At 43.8% G+C, this 20,332-nt stretch overlaps 1 protein-coding gene across 1 annotated transcript in view; it reads left to right on the forward strand.

Annotated features, from left to right (window-relative positions):
• LOC126926793 (uncharacterized) overlaps positions 1 to 20,332 on the forward strand; it is a 224,593-nt gene that overhangs the window by 92,571 nt on the left and 111,690 nt on the right. The window lies entirely within an intron of this gene.

Consider the following 20,332-nt stretch of genomic DNA (forward strand, 5'->3'; position numbering starts at 1 on the left):
TCGATCGTATAAAATTCACCGCGCAAAAGCTCCCAGGTACAGAGAAAATGTAATTTTACGCAGTTATTTCTACCGAAAGAATCATGTGACGTGGTGCTTAAAAAGATATGGAATATATAAATATTCAAAAAATCAATTTTATAAAATTAAATCTATCGATCCATTAATAGGATTAAAAGAAAGGAATACATCCGAAATGTACACAAAATTGAAGGAAAGGAAGATTTGTATAAAAATTGTAATAATACGATGCAGCAATTTCACGATACCATTTAATTAAAGTGGGTGTATATATTTTTGAGAGCATCCTCTGTATATCAGAAATATATTACGAAATAGAAATATGTTATTACTGGTTTTCCGATGAGAATCCGAAGTGTATCAAAAATTTAATCGGCGTAGATATTTATCAATGCAACAGTTGCAATTTCACAGATACAAATATCTTGCGAGTTCTCTCATCGTCGTAATTTGTATCTCCTTTATATACATCGTCTGTCTGAATATTCTTTCTAATATTCTAATTAGACTGTAGATTTTGATGCAAATTCATATTTTTGAGGATATGATTTGTTGACGTTATTCAGTATATAAAGAGAGAAAAACGCGTGGATGAAGTGTAAGATACAAAGTATATATTTGACTTAATAATGAAATACAGGAATACAATTTGAGCTGGTCCAGATCCGCACGCTAGCAGTGTTACTTTATGACTGAAAACCCCGAAGCCAACGTCGCCTGTCTACAGTTTATGGTCTGCCTCCCTGCTATTCTTTTGTCTATGTGCTGTCGATGGCTTCAGCGCTTGAGAAAGCTAAAAAGACCAGATGTGGAGTATTCCTAGAAGTGGTGACCACTTCAACACCCTCCCTAAAACTCTACATCCCAACAAACAATTATATCTGTATATTTTCTAACTCTCGTCGTAAATATCTGAACCTTGATTTTGTCAATGTCTTCACAAATACATTTGCCAGCTGCCTTTCTCTTTTCCATTCAAATTAATTTATTACTAAAAAAAACTACGAGAAGACTAAACAGATCATGTAGAGTTTTTTTTTTTATATTAGAAGTGATAGTCACTTCGACACCCTCCCTAAAAACTCTACATCTCTATAAGCAATTACCTCTTAACATCCTTTTTAGTTTTCAAACCTAGCTTTTGTCTTAAATATTCAAATCTTGGTTTTTCCACAAGAATCCACGTCTTATTTTCATAGTGCGATTTCATTTCATCATTCATAGCCTTTTCCCATAACTCTCTCTTTTCGGATCTCATCGCTTCGTTAAAATCCACTGGTAATTTTTCCGCTACGTACGTTACTGGGTTACCATAAAAATCGGTTCGCTTGATCTTATCTCTATCTCTCAATTGTCTCACATTCTCGCTAGTTATAAAAGGTTGTTTTTCAGTTTCACTCTCTGCACTTTCATGCGTACATACTCTATCGCTCTGTGCACGCACATCTTCGCGCTCGACAATTTTCGGTAAACTTAAATTAACGAATTTTTCACTTTCTAATTCGGGCTTAAATATTACGTCACGGCTTAATATTACATTTCTTACGGTCGGCACGTACACTCGATAGCCTCGTCCGTCATCTAGATAGCCTACCAAATATCCTTTGTTAGCCTTTTTGTCCAATTTTCTTCTCTTTTCCGCAGGTATGTGTGCAAAGCACTCAGTACCAAAAACCCTAAACTTTTCTACATCTGGCGGTTTCCCGTACCACAGTTCATATGGTGTTTTCTTGTCTTGTCTTGTCGGCCCGGTCTTATTTATGACATGCACTGCGGTGTTCATGGCTTCGGCCCATAAAAACAGCGGTAGATTAGATTTCGAATATAACATCGACCTTCCTGCTTCTACTATTGTTCTATTTTCTCTTTCTGCGACGCCATTCTGTTCAGGAGTGTATGGGACGTTAATCGTATGCTTAATTCCCTGACTTCTTAAAAATTCTTTAACTTCTTTATTTTTGAATTCTTTCCCTCCATCGCTATGAATTTCTTTAATCTTATCATTGAATTGATTTTCGACTTCTAGGCAAAGAGTTTTTAACTTTTCGATTACTTCTGACTTATGTCGTAAGAAGTAAATCTTTGTGAATTTGGAAAAATCATCTTTAAACGCAAGAAAATACAATTTTTTGCCTAATGACTCGACTTCCATGGGTCCACATACATTCGTATAAATAATTTCGCGAGGTTTAGTCGCACGCTTGGTTTTCTGGTGGAAACTCGATCTATGGTGTTTCCCGTACGCGCAACCTTCACAGAAAAAGTTACTATCCTCTACAACTTTTATATTCGAATTCTTTAAAAATTCCTTAACGTGTCTGATGTTTTGATGACATAGCCGTTCGTGCCATAACTGCAGTGTGTCCGCGTTTGACTCCGCTCTATTGCTAAGATTACAAACTGACGGTATGATAACTCGCATGTCGACCTTATATAAATTTCCAATAACAGAACCCCTTGCTATTATTTTCTGATTTTGTAGAAACATGCAGTTTTTCCCTTCCCTTAGAATACAGAAATCTATACCTCTTCTTGCAACAGATCTAATGGAAAATAGATTTCTTTTCATACCTGGTACATACAAGACATCGTTCATTGTACATGCTACCCATTTGCCGTCCACAAAAGTCTCTACCTTGATTTTTCCTTTGCCGTACGCATCCATGAACGTACCATTGCCGATTTCTATCTTTACCGTGTTATCGAATTTTTCGAAGACGCTGAACCATTCTTGTCGTCCTGTCATGTGATCCGTAGCTCCTGAGTCGATTATCCAAGCATCATGGTTTGCCACTTGTATCGTTGAGGTGCTTCCTAATAGACCAATTCCGCTGTGATCTCGATTTTCATGTCTGGGTTCCTGGTTGTCTCTGCTGTTGTTTCCTTTCTTATTTTTGAAGCAATTTTTGCTGGTGTGGCCTTTCCTTTTGCATGTAAAGCATCTAAAGCAATCTTTCTTTAGATGGCCAACTTTTCCACAGTTGAAACAGCTTGGTCCTTGTTTCTCGTATTCACGTTTGCTTGACTGCTTCTGCTGTTCCCTTTTATAATTGTTACCTTTTGTTACCAGCGCCACCGATGTTTCCTGGTCGTCTTTCTTCCATCTGATTTCTTCCGCCATCAGCCTGGTACTAAGCCTGTCTAAGGTCTTCTTTTCTTCTTCCACCGAATCCCACGCACTGTGAAAATGGTCGAATTTGTTCGGTAACACCGATAAAATGCGTGTTATCAGCATTTTCTCGCCAATTTCACTCCCAAGAGTTTTCATCTTCGCCGCTATCAATTCCAACTTTGATAAGTTGTGAGATACATTTTCAGATTCTTCCCATTTAAAATTGAAGAACTGCTTCTGGACCATACTTAGATTCTCATCCGACTTCATGTCATATACTGTATTCAACTTTTTCCACATTTCATGTGCTGTTGTGCAACATAAAAGAAGATCCAACGGTTTCTTTCCTACTGAGGTCACAATTAATTTTCTCGCTAGCCGATCTGCCTTCAAAAATCTTTTACGGGCGATTTCTTTCTCCGCACTGTTACCTGGATGACACAGATTCCCTTCACACACGTCGATCAGGTCGTCATCTTCCTCCAAAAGTGTACGCATGACAAAACGCCACTGGAGCCAGTTTTCTTCGCCACGTAACATTTCGATCTTCGCACTTGCAGATTCCATTTTGGCACTATCACTTACTTTACTAAGCACAATACTTTGACAATTTATTCACTTCGCGTTGCTATCTTACACTTTACAGCCCTGGGCCCATAACCTGTTGAGGTTATTCAGTATATAAAGAGAGAAAAACGCGTGGATGAAGTGTAAGATACAAAGTATATATTTGACTTAATAATGAAATACAGGAATACAATTTGAGCTGGTCCAGATCCGCACGCTAGCAGTGTTACTTTATGACTGAAAACCCCGAAGCCAACGTCGCCTGTCTACAGTTTATGGTCTGCCTCCCTGCTATTCTTTTGTCTATGTGCTGTCGATGGCTTCAGCGCTTGAGAAAGCTAAAAAGACCAGATGTGGAGTTTTCCTAGAAGTGGTGACCACTTCAACATGATTGAAAAGAAAAAAAAAAGAGAAGTAAAGAGTATTTTGTATATTTTATATTTTCTTTCGTATCACGTGCATTTTGTACAATTTTATTGAAATTGGATTACAAGAGCCAAGCAAATCGAACATCAAACGGACTACGCGTCGTGTGTTACTTTATAGGAAAATCACGACGATGTCTGTAACATTCGTAGTATTTTACGATCCTATCTACGATAGCAATTAAAAGTTCATCAAACAGATGATTACATCACGTACAAGCCATTTGAAAGTCAAATTGTTCCATTTTCCGAAAATTTATTCTTTCTAACTCTTTAAGAGTATTACTTATTAACATACTAAATAATACTTGACTGTTCGAATAGTTTGATGATTTTTGGAAAGTACGTGTCCCTGATAAATATAACTTCTATGCACACTTCCAAATCCGTTTGAAATTTCATCGATACGATCAAGTTAGGCGTGTCTCGCTACAGTGCTGCAATGATCATTTCGAAATGCTTCGTATATCATATACGCAAAAAGTTTCCAGCAACGTTGAAACAGCTTCGCGAGCCACGTGTAATTTATTTATAAAAGATTTTTGCAACTGTCGAGACATCTTGGTATCTGTTAATAATCGTTGAGATATCATTGCAATCAAGTAAGTGCACTGTATCGTACGCGATAACGAAGTTACTCGATTATTCGAATGGTATGTACTGAGATTAGTTTCGATGGATGTTTGAATGATGACGGAATATTTGGCCAGCATAAGCACTGATCCCTTCCATATCGATCGCGTTTATCGATATTTGATAAAGAGGTCGTTTGCAAATTACATTTACCGTCTACTGTTGCTCACGAAATTATTCCAACTCTGATACGTGCTTCTTTATAAATATATCGCGTGTGTACGTGTATGTTACATATTATATTACATATCGCATATTACATATTATATTGTATTTTAAGTAACAAGATATTTAGTGCGAGTGTATATTTCGCAGAGATTCCAAAAGTGATTAAACAGTCAATTATCCATCACATCGATGTATCTCAATGTTCAATGGGACAGTATTTAGCGTCTATAACATGTTGAAGATAGCTCTTTATGGTGTATCTCGTGGAGGAAATTAATTTCACGAAATTAATTAAACAGTCAATTATCTGTTGTACCGATACGTCTTGATATTCAATGGAATAATTTTTGATATTTATTGTACGCTCAAAATACCTATCTATACTATGTACTATTCCCCCCCCCCCAAATATTCGCCACAACTATTTCTGCCTTTTACATTTGCACTTTCAGGATGATTTCAAATTTTACCAATGTGATCGGGATAGTCGTGTTTCGTTACAAAACGAACGAAATCCCGAAAAGTCTCGTGTAACGGGCTATAGGAGGCGTTGGTGCGTTCTTTAAAACAGAATAACTTTTCAAAAATTGAGTCAAACAATTTGTTTCTTTCCTTTTTTCTTTTTTTTTTTTTTTACGAGTTAGAAGAATTGGAAAGATTAACAATTGGTGACGTGTAAAGAAATGTTGAAAGAAGTACAATTAGTCGGAATAGCGAAGAAGAAAGTAAAGGTAGCTTTTTACAACTTTTCTAGCTGGACCTGTAACGAAGATTTAAATAACACATTTCGAAGATTTCCTCTAACTCGTCGAGCAAAATTCAAATGGTTCGGTCCACAGTTGCAGACGAGTTATTTCGTTCGAATGAACGTACGAAACGAAAGATATTTTTACGGCGAGTGTCGGACTATTTTAGCTTTCGAGGCATTGTAAGTTGAATTTTAGTTGCGGTGTCGACAAATCATTGATTCAGTGACAGTGAATTTTCTTTTTTCTGGGTGTGATGCGAATGCGCAGAAACTTTGACGTCAAACGTTCCCGCTGAACGAACAGGACCTTCCGGCTGCCATGGATATTGATTTTCCTTGGGCTTCAAGGTTTCTGGAACAGCTGTACCCATCCAGCGCAGACTCCGGCTATTCTCAATATGGCTGTCTATTGTACCCAAATCCGCTCGTTTTGCGTTGCAACGCGCTCGCCGCCATACACCAGCATACGATCAATGCGCCAAGAACATCAGCCGATCGCAATTTAAACAGCCGAATTTATTTTCGAATGTGACGCGCTAGACGTTATCAACATGGCCGATACATGTACCCTGTCACGTACTTCCTGATCGTCGCGTCTATCTCCATGGTCGTAAGCATCAATAGTAAGCCTCGCATTTCACTCGCTTTGTCGGGCTGCTTAAACTTTCGCCACGAATCAAATTACATTTTTCTGAAATTAAAAATTCGCCGATACGCGTTGTCCATCTTCGGTATTTGCGAGAGAAGAAAACGATTCTTGCGCCTTATTCGTCACGCCGATTTTCACGTCGATACGATCGGAATACCAAAGTTGATCGACTCGACAATGAATTGACCAGTTAACCGTTGCGACTAATGCGACTAAAATGCGTTAGAAAGGACAGAACAACTACTTTGTTCACGCTGTATTATAGTTTTTTCATAATAATTATTTATATCTCTTCATTTGTTCGTTTTACCTGGTCCTGGCTTCCGAATGGTCGAAACGTCTTCAAATTTACGAATATATTTTAGTTTTCGCTGAAATTGCAGTTTAAACAGCAAAAACTGCTTTTTACACGTGACGAGTATACTCGTCAAGAGTAGGTAACTGGTTAAGACGGAAGATAATTTGCCAGGATAGACAATGGCGGTATTTCGTCTTTGAGAATTTTTAATTTGAGGAATTTTTCTTTCAACAAAGAGCGTTTCTGTAATGGAAAATGGAAGTTTCTGTTTCTTCCCATTTTTCTCTTTCTTTCTCGAGGTTCCTTTCAATTACATGGCCCTATTTGTTTTACGAGCAAGTTGCGTTTTAGGAGCGTGTTTCGTTGAGGGAGTTTTCACTAGATGTCTGAAGGAACGATGTTTCGTCTATTTATAGCGAAGATCTTCCTCTACATATAAACTGCATATAGAGGAAAGTGCACCTGTTGAAGCCTTCACTCGTAGGTGTTAGCCATTTGTGTTACGAATCGTGTAAACAACGATCATCGTACACGGTGCATTTAATTGACTTTTCTTCCGTGATAAGCTTCGCGATGAATTCTCATTTCGAGGCTACCTTTTTCATTTACCGTCTTGCCTATGTTTCCTATGTATAAAATAAATGATTCATACTGAATACATCTATTTCTATTTTCTCTTTTTCTTTAGATAAGAAGAATATTACAGTCAACTTTCACAGAGAATTTTTAACATTAGATCGTCCCAAAAGTGTCTTTTATCTTATAAGGAAATAATAGACGCACAACATTTTTTGTTTTAAATTATTTTATTGAATTACGTTTAATCCATCTTATTCTATTGGAACCAGATGTGAAATAAAACAGTATAATTTTTAACTTCATGAAATATACATAGAATATTTCGTGGATATCGAATCTGCAGTCTTGCGTAGATCCAATTGTCGTATAGATGCAAACGTAGTCGTATACCGTCTGTTTAGTCTTCGGAGATGATCCAATCTGTTAAGAAGCTGAAACTCTAGAGGATTGGTACGATTGGTCAAACTTGCGTGGAAGCGTTTTTCCGAACTTGGAAATATCTTTCACAACTGTAGGTATTTTTAAGTACCCGTGTATGATTTCGTTGATTACCTGCCAATGGATAAGGAATACGTTTGCTGCTCTCGGAATACGTTTAATTGAAATAAATCGAAATAAATTTTTCGTAATTTCCAGATACGTTTACGATATTTTGCTTGCCAAGTCTTACCGTCGGACGTATCGCAAGAACAGCAGGAAAATTTGGCGAAATATCGTTAGAGACGCTATTCGACGGAAAAGCTAAACATCCGAAGAATTCCGTTGTAAATAAGAAACCTAAACCGATGTTTCACCTTATTAGACGATTTCCTCGATGATATCCCTTTCCGCAATCTTCCTAGCAATCTTGTCAACGAACGCGACGAAATTTCATCCTACGCATATCGCCGATATGTCTATTAAATGTCAAGACTAATATGTATTTATTTTTACAAAAATGTACAAAAATCTGACGTTAATGAAAGCACAACACATCTGTTTGAAAAATGAAAGAAAGGAAGAAGTAGAAGGAAGTAATTTCTAAGAAATAAATGAGAGAAAGATGCGAAGCATTAAAAAGTAGACAACGATTTGCCCAACGTCTTACGTCCGATTCCTACGTCGATTTTAATAATCTTTAGAAATCTAGGATAAATCACGATATCTATTAATTAATACGTATTTGTCGGTTGATTGTGTCCGATGATCAGGCCAACTGTTAACTACGGAACATCGAACTCACGCAGCGTCGGAACGAGCAAACAATTTATGGTGTCATCAGTGTGATACAATGGAAGATGGAGAGAGATGCGCCAATCTGACCGGAAACTTCACCACTTTCGGGCACAAGTGCACTGGTGACAAAAGGACCTGTATGGTAATGACAAATGATAACAGCGATTCAAACGCTTGTTGATTATACACAGGTCACGCACGTGTTTCAGCAGATGTTTGATATTTTGCTTTGATCGCGTGCTTTTAAAGCAAACAGAATATAGCAAACAGCTAGCTAAAAGCGATATTAGTTATCGTCAACACGTCAACAGCGAACTGTTCTCTAATTCAGTGAAATCGTTATTTCCTATGCCGATTTTTGTTGTATTTTTAAGAATTTTGTAAAGTTTTCTGATCCAAAGTGTCTCGTCGTATTCTCCTAAATCGTTTCGAGTTAATTGGTAAAATGTTTGATCATTCGGTTTAATTTCTATGAGTTTCGGGTTTTCGTTGTTGTTTTTCCATTCGTTGAATGAATTAGTGTGGTCAATTAATAGGTCGAGATTAACTATTTCGTTGCGAGTTACCGCGTGAATCCTAGATAAGGCGTCTGCAGCTGTCTTATCTTTACCCTTTGTGTATTCGATTTCATAGTTATATTCTTCGAGTCTAAGTCTCCAACGAATCAGTCGACTAGAGGGGTCTTTGCAATTGTGTAGCCACTTAAGGGCTTGGTGGTCGGTTCGAATAATGAAGCGTCGTCCTAACAAGTATTGCCTAAGTCTTTTCACGGCCCATACGATGGCCAAGAGTTCCTTTTCTGTCGTGGTATAGTTTCGTTCGGGTGGGTTTAGTGTCCTTGAAATGTAACAGCAAGGATGACCGTCTTGTGACAGTATTGCTCCTAGTCCTTCGTTACTTGCGTCGGTGGTTAGGGTAAAGGTTTTGTTAAAGTCCGGATGAGCTAGTATTGGGAAATTACAGAGTTTGTCCTTTAAAGTATCAAAGCTAGTCTGGTGTTCGTCAGTCCAATGGAATGGTGTGTCCTTTTTTGTTAAGTCTGTAAGGCTTTTCGCGATTTTAGAAAAATTCCGAATAAATTTGCGGTAATAACCTGCTAAACCTAAGAATGATTTAACGTCCGTGGCATTGCGGGGTAATCGAAAGTTTTTTACAGCGTCTAATTTCTTGGAGTCTGGTTTAACTCCTTCGGCTGAAACTACGTGGCCTAAGTATTCTAGTTCCGGTTTTACGAATTCGCACTTATCCGGTTGCAATTTAAGTCCTAATTCTCTGAGTCTCTGAAATACTATCGCGAGGTTTTCATTATGTTCTTGAATCGTTTTTCCCAATATCACTATGTCGTCCAAATAAACAAGGCAATATTTTCCTACAAGTCCAGTTAAGGCTCTGTCCATTAATCTTTGAAAAGTAGCGGGTGCGTTTTTAAGACCGAATGGCATTCGATTGAACTGAAAGTGGCCTTGCGGTGTCGAAAAAGCGGTATATTTTTTGGATTTCTCGTTCATTGGAATTTGATGAAATCCTGAGGATAAATCAAGCGCCGAAAAGAATTTCGCGTTTCCTAGTTGTGTCAAAATGACGTCTATGTCAGGTAAAGGATAGGCGTCTTGTTCCGTGAGTTCATTTAGTTTCCTAAAATCAATGACTATCCTCCATTTCTGTTTTCCTGAGGCGTCTAATTTTTTCGGAACTACCCATACCGGAGAGTTATAAGGGGAATCGGATTCTTCTATGATATTTTTCTTTAACATGTCTTCTATTTGTCGCGAAATTTCGCCTCGATGACATTCCGGTGGTCTATACGATCGTGTGTTAATGATTTTATCTTTGGTTAATGTAATTGTGTGCTGGGTTAAATTAGTACAGGGCAAAAGGTCAGTTTCTAAATTAAAGATGTCAACGTAGTGGAGAATAATCTTTTCTATGGATTCGCGGATTGGCTTTTCAATGTGATCTGTTCTCACTAGGCTTTTTAGTTTTGATACGTTGGAAACGTCATGGAAATTTTGAATATTACTAGAAATTTCAATGTTTTGCTCACCAGTGTTGATAAAACATACTTTAGTTGGTTTGCCTTCCAGATAGATTGTTTGAACTCTGTTTTCTCCAGGAGTTAATTGTATTGGTTTCTGAAATAAAATGGTTTTGTCATTTAGTCGGATTCTGTCATTGGATATTGAATAGTTATACTTCTCTAAACATGGTAGCCCAATGATTCCGTCTTCGATGATTGGGAAGTTGTCCGGTACTATGTGAAAGATGTGGTCTTGTCCAAAAATTCGTTTCGTTACGTATTCGTTCGTTTCGTATTTGTCTCGTCCCATAGAAAATTTTTGTCTAGGCCCTATTTGTATCGCGTTGACAGTTTTGTTACGTTTCACTAGGTTTATCCCTGCTCCTGTGTCGACCAGAAATACTCGCTCTGTGGTTCGGGTTGACAAAGGCATTGTGAGTAATTTTCCTGTGGTGATGTTGACTCGTATGTTTCGCGCGGTTCGTCTATACTCTGGTTCGATGTTACTTCTCGTGTTTCGTCCCTTTCCTGGACTGCTTGAATTCTTGCGGGTGGTCGGTCGTACTGGCTCGGTTGTAGAAAATTTTGGCATTTGCTAGCCATGTGTCCCAGCTTTCCGCATTTGAAACACTTCAGTTGCGCGCGTTTAGCGGGTGGCCCATTCTCTACTCGGTCGAATGTGGTAGGTTTCTGAGCTACTGGTGCGTTAGGCGATCTAGATAGTGTATTAGATCGTCTTACCTGCATTGATTCAGTTCGCTGTCGAGTGCCGAAGCGTGCAGACGTGTCTCTAGTGCCCAGTGAAGTTCGAAAGTAACACGTGTCACCCAACCGTCGAAAGTGAACACAACGTGCTCCTATCTTCCCAAGTGTTTCCTATCCGCCAGAGAGAAGAAAAGCCTACGCACCTAACCCCAACCCGATCCCTGCCGCATAGCCTCACGACTAGTTATTCATATTGAAATAGCTAGCTCGATGATGGCCCAACAATCACGACCAGGCTCGCCTGTGCAAACCCATCACTACCCCGCGCTACTCCCCCCGTGGCAGAAGTTCAGCAGATCCCCCCGTGCCAACGACGCCAATAAGGCGAAAAAACGTAAAACCGAACCATCAGACACAAACTCGAACGAACAGCCATCAACGCAAATTAACACCCACAACAGGTTCGCAATTTTGGAATCCACAAACGACGCCATGGAAACCGCAGGCTCGCCACCTAACCACCACGCACAGAGAAGCCCCCCTCCCCCACCAATATTTATTAATGATGTCATCAACATCCAGACAATGACCAAGTCCTTAGAGAGAGATATCTCCAAGGAGGACTACAACCTGAAGATAACCAACAACCAGGTAAAAATCCTGCCGACGAATCCAGAAGCCTACAGGAAGCTCACCAAGACACTTAGGGCCCTGAACGCCAATTTCCACACCTACCAACTCAAAGAAGAAAGACCTTTTCGGGTGGTGCTACGAAACATCCACCACTCCGCAGACATCGACGAACTAATATCCGAATTATCTAAACTCGGCCATGAAGTCATAAATGTCAGCAACATAAGGCATAGAGTAACGAAAGACCCGCTATCCCTATTTTTCATCGATTTAAAACAGAAACCCAACAACAAGGAAATCTACAACATCAGTCGCCTAATGAACGCCATCGTAAAATTCGAACCACCGCAAATCAAAAAGGAGATAGTGCAATGCAAAAGGTGCCAAAGATACGGGCACACGCAGAAATACTGCAACCATACCTTCCGCTGCGTCAAATGTGCAGGTACACACCCCACCGACCAGTGCAGGAAATCACCGGAAACCCCAGCGAAGTGCATCCACTGTCAAGGTCACCATCCTGCCAACCACAAAGGCTGCGCAGCCTACAAAACTCTGTACTCAAACAAATACCCCAAACTTAGACCAAAAGAGGTAAATCACCAAACTTCCAGCTCGCCGAAATTCATCTTTACCCCAATCCCCCCAACCAATCAAACACCCAGCCCTATCAAACTCACCACTCCCTCAAACTCCTATGCCCAAGCGGTACAAGGCACTCGAAATACACCAAATAGCCACAGGGATCCTCCCCAAAATAGTGCCCCCACCCCACCTAATACAGACAACGTCTCTAGACTTAAAAAGCTAATAGAGAAACAATCAGAGCAAATAAACAATTTGCTATCGCTATTAACACTCATCATGGATAAATTAATACGCCCCGACACAAAATAAAACCAAGACGCATAGCTCTGTGGAATGCCAACGGTCTAGCGCAACGCAAACTTGAGCTATAACTCTTCCTAAAACACCAGCTAATCGACATAATGCTCATATCTGAAACCCACTTCACCGACAAAAACTACCTGAACATAAACGGATACAAGTTCTACCATAGCCAACACCCCAGCGGAAAGGCCCACGGCGGCACCGGAATCATAATCAAATCAAACATTAAGCACTACGAACTTCCACCATTCCAGAAAGACTACCTCCAAGCAACAGACGTAGCAATAGAAGACTGTCATGGTACAATCACCACTTCAGCTGTATACTGCCCTCCCAGACACTCCATCGCCAAAGAAGACTTCGACTACTTCCTGGACACCCTGGGCAATAGATTCATAGCCGGAGGAGACTACAACGCCAAACACACCCAATGGGGCAGCAGACTGGTTACAGTAAGAGGCAAAAACCTCCTCAACAGCATAATAACCAACAACCTCAACTACCTTACCACATACGAACCCACACACTGGCCCACCGACACAAACAAAATACCCGATCTCCTTGATTTCCTCATAACTATAAATATCTCGTCAAGACACGTCCAAATCAATTCCTCGGCTGATCTCTCCTCTGACCATTCCCCCGTGATAGTAACAGTCAGTTCAACTATCATCGAGAATACACCTAATGGCTCCATTCATAACCAACACACCAACTGGCAGCTCTTTAGAGAAGTCTTTACCCACTCAACTTCAGCCTCAACCTCACTAAAAACCAATGAAGAAATCGAAGCAGCCACGGAATACCTAAATGCGAGCATAATAAACGCTATCCGCGTCTCCACACCGGCAAAAACGTCCATCAGCAATCACGAATACCCCCAGTACATATTAAAAAAAATAGCAGAAAAACGTAGACTAAGAAGGATATGGCAGACCCATAGAACACCGGAGGACAAACGCAAACTAAACAACGCAACTAGAAAACTATCCAAAACCATAAAAAACTACAATAATGACCGTTTTCACAAATATCTCGCCAGCCTGTCCCCCACAGCCGACTCTTTTTTTTTTGCGTGGGGAGGGGAAAATGCTATTACGCATGCCCAGTGACCCGCATCACTGGGTTATGTGGGAGTCGGTCGGATGTCGTTGCCATACCCACTAAAAACCCCTCCTCCTTCTTCCTCCGCTTAGAGGGCAGACAACCCCGGTAAAACCTGTCGGCAGTCATCAGGGTTGTCCTTTCGTGCCCCGTTGTATCTACTTCTTCGGGCAGTTACTGCTCATGTCGTCCTCTCAGCCAGTTCAGAATACTGGGCTGGTCTCCTTCTGCGGTTTTTCGTTGTTTCATGTTCTTGCCCTCATTGCTCCGCGTAGTTGTTGTTTCGCTCGTTCTCCTCCTTGCCTCTTCCCAGGCCCTCGCTGTCACCCTCCTGTGGCACATGACGGTCTTGCAGAATTGCCTGAATTTATTCCAGCTCTCGTCCTTGGCGGTCACCGTGGCGATCAGATTGCCCACATCTATCTTCCCGCCCAGAGCGTTCTCCAGCTCGATCCTTCTGTCCGTCCACTTCGGGCACGCGAAGAGGGCGTGCTCTGCATCGTCGTTCGAATCTCCACAGTCGAGACAGTTGCTGTCGCTGTCCCTGCCAATCCTTTTCCTATAGACACCGAAGCTCCCACGCCCGGTTAGCAGCTGCATGGTGTGGTGATCGATGTCCATCTTCTTTTTGGTAAATAGCAGCGCACTCGGTATTATTTTCTTTGTGATATTTTCCTTTTTGTAGTTGTTCCACTCCTTCTGACAGTCCTCTTGGGCCTTCTTGCGAATCGCCTCCAGTTCCTCCTTCAGCTTGCTGCCGTCATCCGTGCCAATCCTGGACCCATGGATCTTGTTCCTCTCGTAGGTCTCTCCGAGCATCTTTATCTTTATGTAAATCGGGAGATTCCAGGTCAACATGCAAAGTGCCGCGTGGGAGACGGTACGGTATGCCGTCGTTGTTATGCACAGGGCCGTTCGTTGTGCTCGTTTCAGCTTTTTCCTGTTCTTATCGGTATTCGCTGCTCTAGCCCACACCGGTGCTCCGTAAGTTACGATGGACTCCCACACATTGTAGTAGAGCCTACGAGCCAAGCTGGGCGGCCCGTTGATGTTGGGTAGAATTCCCCTAAGGGCTCCTATTAACTTGTCGGCTCTATTACACACCATCTCGATATGCGCACCGAACCTCCGACTGGAGTCGATGACGACTCCGAGATACCTGATGCGATCGACCGTTTCGATGTCCGAGGAGCCCAACCTGAGTTTCACCACTCTCGGCACTCGCAAGCTTGTGATGAGCATGACCTCCGTTTTTTCTCTCGCCAGGGTGAGCCCGACACTCGTGCACCAATCGTTGGCGATCCTTAGCATCGTGTTGACCTTGGCGGAGGCCTCTTCGTTCCTCCCGACGGAACATGTGATGGCCAGCTCATCCGCGATGGAGGTTGCTCTGACCATTGGCATGTTGTCGAGTCTCTCGAGCAACCGGTCGTATACCAAGATCCACAGGAATGGTCCGAGGATGGATCCCTGCGGAACTCCCGCCGCCACCTCGTGCTCCACCGTGCCGTGCTGGTTGCTCACGATGATCCTCTTTCCGGATAGGTAACTGCCGATTAGCCTTTTGACCTTCCATGGCAGCTTCCTCTTGTCAAATTCCTCGTATATGCTCTTCCAGCTGAGCGAATTGAAGGCATTGCTAATATCCAGGGTGATCATCACGCAAATTACCTTCTTCTGTTTGCAGATGTTGGCAAACTTTTATCACCTGCGTGATGGCATCTACCGTACTCCTCTTCTTTCTGAAGCCATATTGCCTCCGATGGAACGGGTCCATTCCGATGCATCTCTCGATGATCTTCTTAAAGCATTTTCCCCAGATCTTGCTCATGGTTGGGAGTATGCTTATCGGCCGGTACGCGTTAGGGAGACTGGGATCCTTTCCCGGTTTCCTTAGCAGTATTACTCTGGCCGTCTTCCAGCAGTCTGGGATCCTTCCTGATTCGGTGATGCCGTTGAACGGCCTTGTCACGAGCTCGCTCCTGCGACTCGCTATCAGCTTCGCGATCTCGCCCGGCACGCCATCGACTCCTGCAGCCTTCTTGGTGTTCATTCTTCCGGCGGCATCGACGACATCGCCTTCGCCGATGGCGACGCTGAGGCTAATATCTCCTTCTTCTTCGGTCTCTGCCTCTTCGCGGCCTTCATAATGGGGGGGGGGGTCCGTGTCCCAAGGTGAATAGCCTCTGTAGGACTGCCTTCACCATGTCGATCGGCATGTCGTTGGTTGGTCCCTTGCTTTTACATTTCTTCATGACCGTGCGATAGGGTTTGCCCCAAGGGTCGCTCTTCAGTATCTTGCAGTATTCTGCGCAAGCTTTTTTTTTTTGCTGCGGGCGATCTCCTTTTTTAACTGCCTTCGGATCTCCTTGTAGGCGTTGACGAGGGGCTCGGTGTTGCTGGCATTCTTCTTCCTTTCTCTCGTCACCTTCCTGAGCGCTTTGTGCGCCAGCGCTCTCAGTTCCCCGATCATCGGGTTCCACCAGTAGTTCGCGTACTTGCGGCTCGTCGCACAGTTCGACTTCCTTAGCATCCCTTCGCACGTACCTTCGATGCTCTTTTGCAAGGGCTCGGCCCCATCCGCTCCGATAGCCGCGTTGAGGTCCTCCTTCTTTAGTGTGTCGTCGAATCTGCTCAGGAACTCCTCCGGCGACATGTCCTTGGTCACGTACCTGTAGAACTTCGATACGGTCCGGGTCTTCCTAGCCTTAAACCTGTGGAGCACGTACAGATGGTCCGAGGCCGAGTATTTGTCCAAGACCGCGCTTCCGGCGTGTATCTCGCTGACCTTGTTGGATACGCTTGTTATGTCGGGGAAGCTCGTCTTCCCGTTCATGAAGAAGGTGTACTTTTCCTTGAGCCTCACTGGAAACACCCGGTGGCCGCTTAGTGCCTCCATTAAGACTCTCCCTCTCATGTCTGTGGTCGATCCTCCCCAACAGGTTGACTTTGCGTTGAAGTCTCCGGCCACGAAGACCTTGTCGTGTCTTCTAGCAACGCTCTTCGTCATAGTCGACAGCGTGTCTATGTATTTGGAGTATGCTAGCTTATTTGTGTTGGGCGAACAGTATCCGCTGAAGCAGAAGTCGTCGCCGACGCGGACGCCCACTATCCCGTCGCTCTTGACCTCTGTTGTTTCATCAGGCAGTTTGCCATCGAGGAGTGTGACCCATATCGAGGCGTCTCCTTTGGTGTCATTAAACCAGTGCGGTAGCTGCCTGTTCGGCTCGGAAATTATTATTATATCCGGCCTAAGTTCGATCGCGCATTGGTGCATCATATCCTGCGCCAGCTTGCATCTGTTGAGGTTTATCTGCAGTATCCTCATTTATACGCTTTCAACCGCTTTCTATATTCTGGACAAGCCAGGGATCCGGTTACGTGGTCAAATTTCACTCCTTTCCCCTTGCTGCAGATGGAGCAGCAGGGTGCGTTGACGCAGGCAGCTATCGTGTGGTCTTTGGCTCCGCACTTCCTGCAAATCTCCTTTCCAGGGCTTATCGCCGTGCATTTGTTCGCGATATGCCCGAACATGTGACATCTGAAGCACTTTACCACATTGGGTAGTGCCTTTATCGAGGCTATCGTCAAGCCGGTTCTGATCTTCCGGCTCGCCCCCTCTTTGGCCAGATAGGCTTTCGGCATCGTCACTATTGCCGATTGGGTGCCCCACGGCGCCATTTTTAGGGTCTTTACTTCAACCTCGGTGATGTCGCTTATGCTCAGTTGCATTACTATCTCCCTGGCTAGTTCTTCCTTGCCTACGAGCGGGTCTATATCCCTGATCTCTACGGATGTCTTGTCGCGCATTGGTAGCGCTCTCACCTTGCCTCTTAGCGCCGTGTTCATATCCGCCGCGGTCTTTTTGGCGTTGCTACCTGCTTTCAGCTCGATCAGAATGTCACCTGTTCTGGTCCTCCTAATTCCACAGCTCTCTTTTAGGGTCTCCCTTACCCCCATCAAGTCTTTGTAGACCTGGATCCACTCCTTGTCTTGCCCTACTTTGACGAGGATGGCTTCGGGTCTGTTACGTATCCTCATCGGTCCCTCCGGCCTCTTTGGCTTGTCCAATGCCGCCCTCCCTTCGTTCGCCTTCCTGACCACCGTCGGGGTGTCCGTTCTTTTTCCTCTCCTTCCGCGGACAGGGATCCAGTCTTCCTTTACATCGCTGTCCGTGCAGTCCGTAGTCGCTTTTGCCGAGCTGTTGCCGGCACAGGCTCCTGCGTAGGAGGCCTCCACGGTCGTTGGTCTCTTTCTCTTGGTGTCGCCCTTCCCCTCGACGGGCGATATCTCCTACCTTTTTCCTTCCTTCTCCTCACTCCTCCCCGGAGGGGTGGTCATCCTGGTGGCCGTGACTGTCTAGCGTTCCTCTTGAGCCTCATCTCGTCCAACATCGAGTGGAGCTTGATCGCTTTTTTACTGATAGCGTCCCTCCTTTTCTTGATGTCGGTATCCTTTTTGCTCATGAGGTGGTGTCTGCTACCTATGCATTGGATTTCGCGGAGGACTTCTGTGATGATTTCCGTCATCGCCTTGCATTCTCTCATTTTGATGACGATACTGTCCTCGTCATTGCATTTGGTCTCGGCCGTTGCTCTGTTCGCCATGGCCTTCATCCTGAGACATGCCCTTGGTGCCGCCGCTTCGCTGCCGCTGTCCGACATTTCCGCCGGTGTGTCTAGCTCCGAGGTGCTGGCCGCTTCGTCCCTCGTTGCCATCGGCTGGCTCCTGGCCAGGCTTCTCGTTGTCTTGCACGCGCTCCCCTCCACTGGGGACTTTCTCATATATCTGGTGATCTTGTCACCTTTCAAGATTTTTTCCTTGGCGATTCGGGTCGCCTTTTCGGTGGGTGGTGTCTTTTCCTTGAGTGCCTCCATTGGCATCTCGACATCCTCGATGATTCCCGCGATGTCTTCATCAAATTCGAGGTATCTTCTTGTGCTTTTCTTGCACATCTTTTCCTCTGTGACAACTGCAGGTGTTTCTTGGTCCCCGGTCGTGTTGACCGAACGAGGGGAGGCCCTGGGATCGACCTTCCCCTCGCCGTTCGTCCAGTCGCTGGGTGACCGTCAGGTCGAGCCTGGGACGCTACTCGAATCCCCAACGGGGCCTGGAAGCTCCGAAACCCCCTGAGCCGTAAGTTTACTTACCTTATAGTACTTGTCCATATTGTATTTGTATCTTTAATATACATATATATATATGTATGTATGTTTGAAATGGATGTCGTTCGACGTAGCCGGTCGTCGTATAATCCCACTGTATCCTTCCGCGTGTATGAGATTCGATAAACTTGCCGATGTCGTCGTAAAGTCGCCAGTCGTATGACTGATGACCGGATATTTCTAAAACTAGCAATGTCACTATCACTGTGCGACGCGGGGAGTTTTGACTGGCCCTCCACGGGGGCGCTCTCCACCACTCCTTGGTTACCCAGGTAGCCCGCACGGTGGCGCTTTGGTCGCGCGGCCCAAGATGGCCTCCGCTCTGCCGCTAACCTCACTTTTCACACACAGCACTTTCAATCGTTTCTCTCGCCTCTATACCAGCGAGCTCCCCTATTTCTTGTATTCCCACTCATTCCGGAGCACTAGAAACTTCACTTTCGTGCACGTTTCGGCCCGAATTCTTTAATTTACCCAGATATTTCGGTTATGCCTACGGAGCGACGTGCACGTGTCCGTTCTGCTTGCCGCCATCATTTGATCCCCCCAACAGCCGACTCAAACTACTCACTATGGAAAGCCTCCAGGAAACTCACGCGCCCCCCACAAATAATACCTCCAATCCACCGTCCGCAGGGTGGATGGGCGCGTAGCCCTATAGAAAAAGCCAACCTATTTGCCAAACACTTGACTGAAGTATTCCAACCCCATTCCTCCATAGCTGCAGCGGACGTCACCGAATACCTGCACACTCCCTTCCAAATGTCCCCTCCTATTGAACCCTTCACTTCTGCAGAGATCATAGAAGCAATCAGTCGCCTAAACCCCAAACTCACGACCTAATAGGAAATAAAGCAATCAAGGAACTTCCCATAAAAGGGATTGCACTCATCGCATCAATCTTTAACGCCATCCTCCGCCTTGAACACTTTTCGAAGGCGTGGAAAATCTCACTAATCACCCTCATCCCCAAACCCGGTAAACCAATATATGAAACCAGCTCCTATCGCCCAATCAGTCTTTTACCTACCCTGTCTAAACTATTCGAGAGAATGCTCACGAATCGTCTCCTTCCACTCGTAGAAGAATTGAAAACACTCCCAGACCACCAATTCGGCTTCCGAAAACAACACTCAACAGTAGAGCAAATCCACCGCATAAGCCACATGATCAGCCAAACCCTTGAAAAGAAAAAATACTGCTCAGCCGCATTCCTAGACATCCAACAGGCATTCGATAAAGTATGGCATGAAGGACTACTCTACAAGCTTAAAAAAATCCTACCCCACCCATACTACTCCATCTTAAAATCCTACCTAACCAACAGACAATTCATAGTTAAATGTCTAGACGCCACTTCCGCAACATTCCCAATAGAATCTGGCATACCACAAGGTAGTTT

The sequence above is a fragment of the Bombus affinis genome, unplaced genomic scaffold, assembly GCF_024516045.1.
Source record: "Bombus affinis isolate iyBomAffi1 unplaced genomic scaffold, iyBomAffi1.2 ctg00000059.1, whole genome shotgun sequence".
Taxonomy (NCBI): domain Eukaryota; kingdom Metazoa; phylum Arthropoda; class Insecta; order Hymenoptera; family Apidae; genus Bombus; species Bombus affinis.